Raw genomic sequence first — 8865 nt, 5'->3', positions numbered from 1 at the left:
GGATGACTTGCAGCGGTTGTTGAGCTTTGGTTTGTGTAGAGTTCCTGGCACTTCGTGCATTCTGGAGTTTCACGAGTGGAAGAAGGTGGAGCCTAAGGGAAAGCCGCTTACGCAAGTCTGGTTGCGGTTTGTAGGGGCCCCGTCTAAGCCTTTGCAGGATGTTCAAGTTGTGGATAGTTTGGGTATGATGGTTGGGAAGACGGAGAGAGTTGATATGGCTTTTACCCGGGCTCATGGGGTGGCCTGGCTTTTAGTCAGTATTTTGGATATTGAGTTCGTGCCTGATGTGGTCAACTGGACTTATAGGGGAGAGGTGTTCCCGCTCGAGATTGAGTTTGAGGACACTGATCTGTTTGCTGATGCATTTAATGGGAATGATGTTGATATGCACGAGGGAGACGGCGGTGCGCGAGCCAATGGGGCACAGACTGATGAGTCCACACGAGAGGGGTCTAAGGGCTCTCGCCCAGATGCTCAGTTGCCCGGGGATGGGACCGGGGTTGAGCCGGCAGCATCACCTTCGGTGCCTATGACTTCGTTGCGGTTTGGGTCCTTTGATCCAGCATCTGCGCCGCCCAGACTTTGGAGTGACCGGGTAGACTCTGATGATATGTTTGAGCGCACACTTCCTCTGTTGGAGTTTGAGGGAGCTGGCGGTTCTGTGCCTGGACGCTTGGTGAGGGCCCCATCTGCGAGGACTTTGGATGGAGTTGGGGTGGGGCAGCCGGAGGTTGCTTCTCTTTCCCTTGTTCCTCCTGTGGTCGAAGCTTCGGTGCGGTTTGCTGTGGCTGAGCTGGTGTTGGAGGGAGGGGGTTCGGGGCAGGAGGCCTTGACTTCCCCCCTCCATTTCCCGACGCCGGTGAGGTCGGTCACGTTGGAGTCGGCCAGCGCCGGGGGAGGGAGCCCGAGGCAGGCGGCCTCGGCACCCGCTACTCCGGTTGTAGCGGCGACGCCTACGCCAGCAGCGGCATTGGGAGGGGGGATGGGGCAGGTGGCCCTGGCCCCTCCTTCGTCCCAGTCGGTCAGGAGGACCGTCTCTCCTTCGCCGACGACTCTTCCGTTTGCGCCGGCGGGTGTGGCGGGAGGAGGGCGCGGGCAGGCGGCCCACGTTATCCCCTCTCCGTTTGTACCCGTGGCCGCGGACACCGGCGTGGGGCACCTGTCTGAGGGGCTCGGGAGCCCGCAGCCGCCCTCTCCGGTAACCTCGGCTGACCCTTTGAGGGACTCAGCGCCAGGCTTTACTAGGGAGGAGGTTATCGCTTTTGGCAGGTTCCCAGACCCCGTCTCGACGGGAAGACGGATGAGTGCTCGCATCCACGAGCTCCCGGAGGTGGATGATATGCAGCAGCGGTGCGCTATGAGGGCGGCCAAGCTTCAGGATGCTGCATTATCTTCTGGTATGTTCGTCAACATCTCTAATTCTTTATTGCATTTTTCTAATGAGGAGATTATAAATAATGCAAACCAATTAGGAGTTTCACTAGGTGCTACGGATAGTGAGATTACCAATTCGGTGAATGATCTATTAGATTTGGAGGCGGAGCGTGCCTTAGAGATTATTCGTAATCTTGCAGCGGTTAAACCAATGAATGATGATGAGATTGGTGCGTTAGGGGTTAGAGTGCTCGATAATCTGTGTGCGGATCTAGCACCCCCCAATCATGAGTCTGAGGACGATGATGTGCCCCTAGAGAATGATACTGGTAGTTTAATTGAACCCGGTTATGAGGACCGAGCGTCAGAGCCTAGTAAACCAAAGCGCAAGTGGAAACGGAAGATCTATCCCGATTCCGCGGTTCGTAGGAGTGCTAGGATTCGGACCACTAAAAAATTCCATGATGAAATATGAAAGGAATCTTTTGGAATAGTAGAGGTCTGAAGGACTTGGCTAAAAGAAGGTTCCTTGCTGAGGCATCCTTAGAGCAGCGTTTAGATTTCATTGCTCTATCGGAGACTGGTAGAGATAACTTTGCGCACCAGTTTCTTTCCTCTCTTGTGGGTGGTATTGATTTCGATTGGCACTGCCTCCCTCCGCGAGGAAGATCGGGTGGTATCTTACTCGGTGTGAGATGCGATTCGCTTGAAGTCCGAAGTGTAGTGATGGGCGACTTCGCGGTGAAGTTTTGAGTCAGGTCTAAGATAGATGGTTTCAACTGGGCTTTGGTGGCGGTCTATGGTGCCGCACAGCCCGAGCTTAAACCGGAGTTTCTGGCGGACCTTGTTCGAATCTGTGGGTCAGAACAGCTTCCAATTTTAGTTGGAGGTGATTTCAATATCATTAGGAGGAGAGAGGAGAAGAACAATGATAACTTTGACGGCAGATGGTCGTTTATGTTCAATACCATTATTGAAAGCCTAGATCTGAGGGAGACAGAGCTTTCTGGTAGAAAGTTTACCTAGGCTAATGCTCTGCCAAACCCGACTTATGAAAAACTTGATCGAGTTCTCGCGAGCGTGGAGTGGGAACAAAAGTTCCCTCTGGTTACGGTGCAAGCTCTATTGAGGGGAATATCCGATCACACACCCTTGTTCGTAGACTCAGGGTAGCCGAACCACGTGGGTAACAAGAACACCTTCTCTTTCGAGATGTCATGGTTCGAACGCGAGGGGTTCTTGGACTTGATTGCCAGGAAATGGGATAGAGGTGCAGGAGGTAGGACTGCGATCGAGCGTTGGCAGAATAAGATTAGGCATTTGAGAAGTTTCTTACGAGGTTGGGCTAAGCACCTCAGTGGTGTGTACAAGATTGAAAAGGATAGACTCCTTTCTCTTATACAGGCTCTGGACATAAAGGCCGAATCCACTATTTTAATGCCAGCTGAGCTTTAGGTTAAAACTCAGGCGGAGAAGAGGTTGAAAGAACTGCTCCGCGAAGAAGAATTGAAGTGGGCTTTGCGTGCTAAAGTCCGCAAAGTGGTCCAAGGGGACGCGAATACTCAATTCTTTCATTTGATAGCTAATGGTAAGCACAGAAAGAAGTGTGTCTTTCAGCTTGAACAAGATGAGGGCACTATTTTAGGACAGGATAACCTAAAAACATATATTACCGAGTATTATAAGCAGTTATTTGGACCTCCAGAGGATAATTGTGTGTCCCTCGACGAGTCCAGGACTGAGGATGTGCCTCAGTTATCGGCTGCCGAAAATGATATTCTGGTTGCCCCGTTCTCAGAGAAGGAGGTGTTTGATGCTATTGCACAGATGAAAAACAATAAGGCTCCCGGTCCGGATGGATTCCTGGCCGAGTTTTATAAAAAGTGTTGGCACATTATTAAGGGGGATTTGCTACCTATGTTCCATGATCTGTTCTCTGGACAGCTTCACTTATTTCACTTGAATTTTGGAACTATCACACTGCTTCCTAAGAAAACGGATGCTGTGAGGATTGAGCAATTCAGGCCGATCCGCCTCCTCAATGTTAGTTTCAAAATTTTCACCAAGGTCGGGACTAATAGGCTCACACAGATTGTGCATTCTGTGGTGCAACAGTCCCAAACTGCTTTCATGCCGGACAGAAATATCCTTGAAGGGGTGGTCGTCCTGCATGAAACGCTCCATGAAATCCATTCCAAAAAATTAGATGGAGTAATTTTTAAGGTGGATTTCGAGAAAGCGTACGATAAGGTCAAATGGCCATTCCTCCAACAGTCATTGCGTATGAAAGGTTTTGATGAAGCCTGGCACCGATAGGTGGAATCATTTACGCAAAAAGGTAGTGTGGGAATTAAAGTTAATGATGACATAGGTCATTACTTCCAGACACATAAAGGCCTAAGACAAGGAGATCCGATGTCTCCTATCCTGTTTAACATTGTGGTGGATATGTTAGCAATTCTGATAGGAAGGGCTAAGGAAAATGGTCAAGTAGGTGGATTGGTACCTCATCTTATTGATGGAGGTGTATCCATCCTTCAGTACGTTGATGATACAATTATCTTTATGGAGCATGACTTGGCCAAGGCGAGAAATATGAAACTTGTGTTATGCCTATTTAAACAATTGACCGGGTTAAAGATTAACTTTCATAAGAGCGAGCTGTTCTGTTTTGGTCGAGCCAAAGACGAACAGGAGGCTTATAGGCAATTGTTTGGGTGCGAGTTGGGAGAGTTACCCTTCTCTTACCTAGGTATTCCAATCCACCATCGTAGGCTGACAAACAGAGAGTGGAAGTGCATCGAGGACCGATTTGAGAAGAAACTAAGTTGCTGGAAGGGTAAGCTCATGTCATACGGAGGCCGATTAATCCTGATAAATTCGGTGCTCACCAGTATGCCTATGTTTCTCCTATCATTCTTTGAGGTCCCAGTTGGTGTTAGGAAGAGACTGGACTTCTATCGATCGCGTTTCTTTTGGCAGGGTGATGAGCTTAAAAGAAAATATCGGCTTGCTAAATGGGATATCATCTATAGACCGAAAGACCAAGGGGGTCTCGGTATTGAGAATCTAGAAGTTAAGAACAGATGCCTTCTTAGCAAGTGGCTGTGGAAGCTCTCAACGGAGAATGATGCCATGTTGGCTCAAATCCTTCGCAGCAAGTACCTCCAGACAAAAACTTTGTCCCAGGTTACAGTCAGGCCGACCGATTCACCTTTTTGGAAAGGATTGATGAAAGTTAAACAATATTTGTTTAATAGGATAAAGTTTGTTATTGGAAACGGCACTAGTACACGTTTCTGGGAGGATACTTGGCTCGGTGACACACCCTTGGCCATCCAATATCCGTCTTTGTACCGTATTGTTCAATGACGTGAGGTGTTCGTCGCATCGGTATTTCAATCTATCCCCCTTAATATTCAGTTCCGACGGACGCTAGCGGGTAATCGTTGGGAAGAATGTCTCCGTCTAGTTAGGAGACTGATGGAGGTCCAGCTTTCTCAACAACCCGATGAATTACGCTGGAAACTGACTAAGTCTGAAGTATTCACAGTTAAATCAATGTATATTGATGTTATAACTTCGAACTCCATTCCTACCTCCAAGCATGTTTGGGATGTCAAAGTTCCTTTGAAAATAAAAGTGTTTATGTGGTTTGTCCATAAACAAGTTATTTTAACCAAGGACAACTTGATAAAATGTAATTGGACAGGACCTACTAGGTGTAGTTTCTGTGATCGGAATGAGACAATCAAACACCTCTTTTTTGATTGCCCGTTGGCCAAAGTACTTTGGCAGACGGTCCACATTGCTTTTAATATCAATCCACCGAATTCTGTTAACGCATTATTTGGGACATGGCTTAATGGGATTGAGCCTGACTTAGCGAGACACATTCGGGTTGGTCTTTGCGCTTTGATGTGGTCTATCTGGACTTGCAGAAATGATTTGGTTTTTAACAGAATATCATGTATCCACTTTTTGCAGGTTATATTCCGAACTACGGCACTGATCCGTTCGTGGTCGCTACTCACCCCGACGGAGGCCAGGGAGCATTTGGTTACTGGATCTTTCCGCTGGGAGATGGTAGCTCGGGATATCTTCAACCGGTTTAGATGGCGGTCATGTAATAGGATAGGCATTTAGTTTACCTACCTAGTTTTAGCCAGCTGGTTGTGGCATCTTTTCATGGCTAGTTGGTGTCTCTAGCCCGTTTTGGCTCTGTGCGAGCTTTCTTTATTTTTTCATTACTTTTGAAGACCTTGAAACCATGTTCGCACTGCTTTATTTGGTTAATAAGATGGTTGTATGCATCACTCTGATGCAGACGCCGGGGAGTCCCCTTTTCAAAAAAAACCAAAAAAAAAACGCACATGCTGGCGCTCTCGGCTTCGGCAAAGAGGGCACAAAGAAAAACACAACACAATTCGGACACTGGTTCCAACTCAAAAAAGGTAAAACGTTTTGGACAATGGTTTTTGCGCTGCAGATTTATCCCTGTTTTCCCCTTTTATTTTCAAAAAAGGCAAAACAAACATGCGTAAATTTGCACATCGATCCGACAGATAGTGCCATGCCATCCCCACCTACTCGGATGTGCAACTTGGCAGCGTTGTCGCACTCCTACATCGAAGAGAAAAAGCAGCTACTGGAAACACTGAAGCAATGACACTGCTAACTGACAGGCACGCATGGAGAAAATCGCTCAATTTCGTCCAATCAGCATATGTAATGTACTACTAGTCAATACTCATAAAATTAGTATTAAAGGTAATGTACTAAAAGCTTTTCTAAAGCTAACCTAAGAAAACAACAGCAGCTGACAGTGACGATGGAGATAAGGTACGTGTGGCAGCTCGTTGGTCGGGACGTGTCCGATCCTGCGCCAGCCGCGCGGTCCGGGGAAAACCATGGACAGAGCGGACCATGTAAATGCTGGGATAAGTGGGTATATGAGGTGTTGATTTCAGGTATAGGAAGGTTACAACTCTTGTTTTCATACATTATGTTAGGGCATCTCTAACGTTGATTCATAAAATTTGCTCTCACATTTGTATCCGTGGACAAACATTATGTTAGAGAATCTTCAACGCCGATCCATAAATTTGCTTCCACATCCATCCGCGGACAGGGAACCAGCCCGTGGACACGGATGTGGGAGCCGACCATCCAACAATTCACACATATATTTCAAACTACATTTCAACTAACCGAAAGAAATTCATGTAAACGCGGATTTCATCAAAGTTTGGATAGAAAATAGCACAAATCATCCATACATAGCATGCAAATAAGTCTTGTACAAGTTTTTCATGAATGGGTTCATGTCATCCCACACATAATGCTTCTTCAGCTTCATTCAACAGTGTATGTACGTAAATAGATATCCCTCTTGTACATCACGTTAGTGCGTATGGGCTACACAATGTGTAGAGCAATATTGGGTGAACGAATGTTCGGTTGACAGGTTGAGCAATAAAAACCAAAACTTACGATCTCCTCCGCTGCCCCCCCCCTCCCCCGCAATGGCCACCTTGCCTCCAGCCAAGCAACCGTGTCACAACCATCGATACGATAACGAACTCACATTGCGGTGTTCAATGATGTGCATGTCGTAGGGCGCAATGTGCTTTCGCTCGTGAAACGAATCATGCACGCGTTGCCAGAAAAGGCCCTCTCTCCTCCTGCCTAAGAAATCCGCAGATATGGCCAACCACGCATCGCGCAACAACTCATATTCCATGGTCGAGTACCCCGCCATCCTTCGTACTCTAAAAAATGAGATGGCGTTCGAAAATAAGCTCAATGACATTTGACTGAACACCCGGGCATGGTGTCCGCCATGGACGTCGTCTATAGGGGATGGAGTGTATTTGCCTATGGACGGATCCTAGGTGGACGGCGCCGTCGTAAAAGGCGAGCGGGCACGTTGGTGTTGGTTGCAGAGGTCCAGCAATGCATGTGTACCGGCCGGAGAGGTACAGCGACGACGTTTGAGGAGTAGGGTGCGGATGCAAATTAGGTAGGGGGAGGGGGGCTGGAGCAGATCGGAAGAAAATAGTACTCCCTCTAGGGCTGGAAAAAAAGCTCGAAGCTCGTGAGCTAAATGAGTAGCTCGTGACTCGACTCGAACTCGAAGAATAACGAGTCGAGCCGAGTGTCGGGTGGTTGGTGCGACATATGCCAATGGATGGCTTAACATTGTGGGAGCCAATAAAACATCGCCGGTGCCTGGAAACGGGATAAGGCGAAGACATGCACGCCTGCGAATCTTACCCAGCTTCAGGGCTCTCCATGGAGATAACACCCCTAATGCTGCTCTGCGGGGTCTCCGCATGATCACTAGCTCGGTGGGTTGCTACAGAATGCTCCTTGAGCTGTTCGGTGAGAGGATGAGGGAGGGCCAGGCTAGCCCGCTCCTCTTCTTCTTGTGGTGTCTAAATTCTATCCAAAGAGTGATCTCTCCTGCATGGGAACCCTCGGGGGTTTATATAGGCCTACCCCCCGGGGGTACAATGGTAATCCGGCTGGGCGTGGGCCCCAGCCGTCTGTGTCTACGCCCGCCGGCTTCTCCACCGACTGGTGGGCCCGCCGGCTGCCGACCCTTTGGCCGACAGGCCGGCCCCGCCGCTCAGGGGTCTTGTCGGGGGCTGGTTACTGTTACCTTGCCCCTGGTGATGATGGCTTTGTCGTGGTAAGCATGGCTACAGTGCTGCCGCAAGGCGGCTTATCACTGTAGCCTTACCTTCTCTTGTTTCCTTAATGAAGCACCTCCTTGGAGGGAGAGAGCTGGCCGGCTGTTGGAAGCCGGCCATAGCCTTGGCCGACTGTGGGAAGCCTAGCCGCCTTCGGGATCTCCCTGACCGAGGGGGCCCGCCACCCACGGGTCGTACTGACCCCTCGTCGTGGGTGACGTCACGATCATCGTGGCAACAGTGCCGCGCTGGACGGGGATGGCCACCCCGTACGGTGCACTGTGGCCATGCGTGCGCCGGGATTCGGGGGTGGCAGGCTTTACTATAGCCACGCCTCGTCTTGTCGCCGCTATGTGGGTGCAGACTCTGAGGGCAAGATCTTAGCCGCCTGCTGAGGGGCCGGCTCCTGGGAGTCGGCCTTTTTATGGCCGGCTTCTGGAAGTCGGCCTTCTCGTGGTCTTGTTTCTCAAGGATTTCAGGGCTAGGCTGCCTTTGCGCAGCCGGTTTGAGAGGTAGCCGGCTGGGGGAAGACGGCCCCCATGTCTTGGAAGCTTGGAGGCTTGTTCGGCCTGTAATTTTTCTGAAGTACCAGGGGAAGCCGGCTAGGCTACCCGTGGTCATTTACTCCGACAGTAGTCCATGAAGCTGGTCGGGCTCCGAGGCAGAAAAAAGTCGAGGAGCCCAGTCAGCTTCCTATCTTGAGGAGCCGGGAACCAGAAGCCGGTTTCGACTAGGCGTGCCGTCTCTTAGAGATCTCGAAGTTTGAAGGGTGGTGCCAGTCGGCGCGCGAGTCCGG

Source organism: Triticum urartu, chromosome 5A (genome assembly GCF_056163025.1).
Source record: "Triticum urartu cultivar PI428250 chromosome 5A, HENAU_Tu73, whole genome shotgun sequence".
Taxonomy (NCBI): Eukaryota; Viridiplantae; Streptophyta; class Magnoliopsida; order Poales; family Poaceae; genus Triticum; species Triticum urartu.
The sequence above is the reverse complement of the archived record's forward strand: the minus strand, read 5'-3'. Positions refer to the sequence as shown.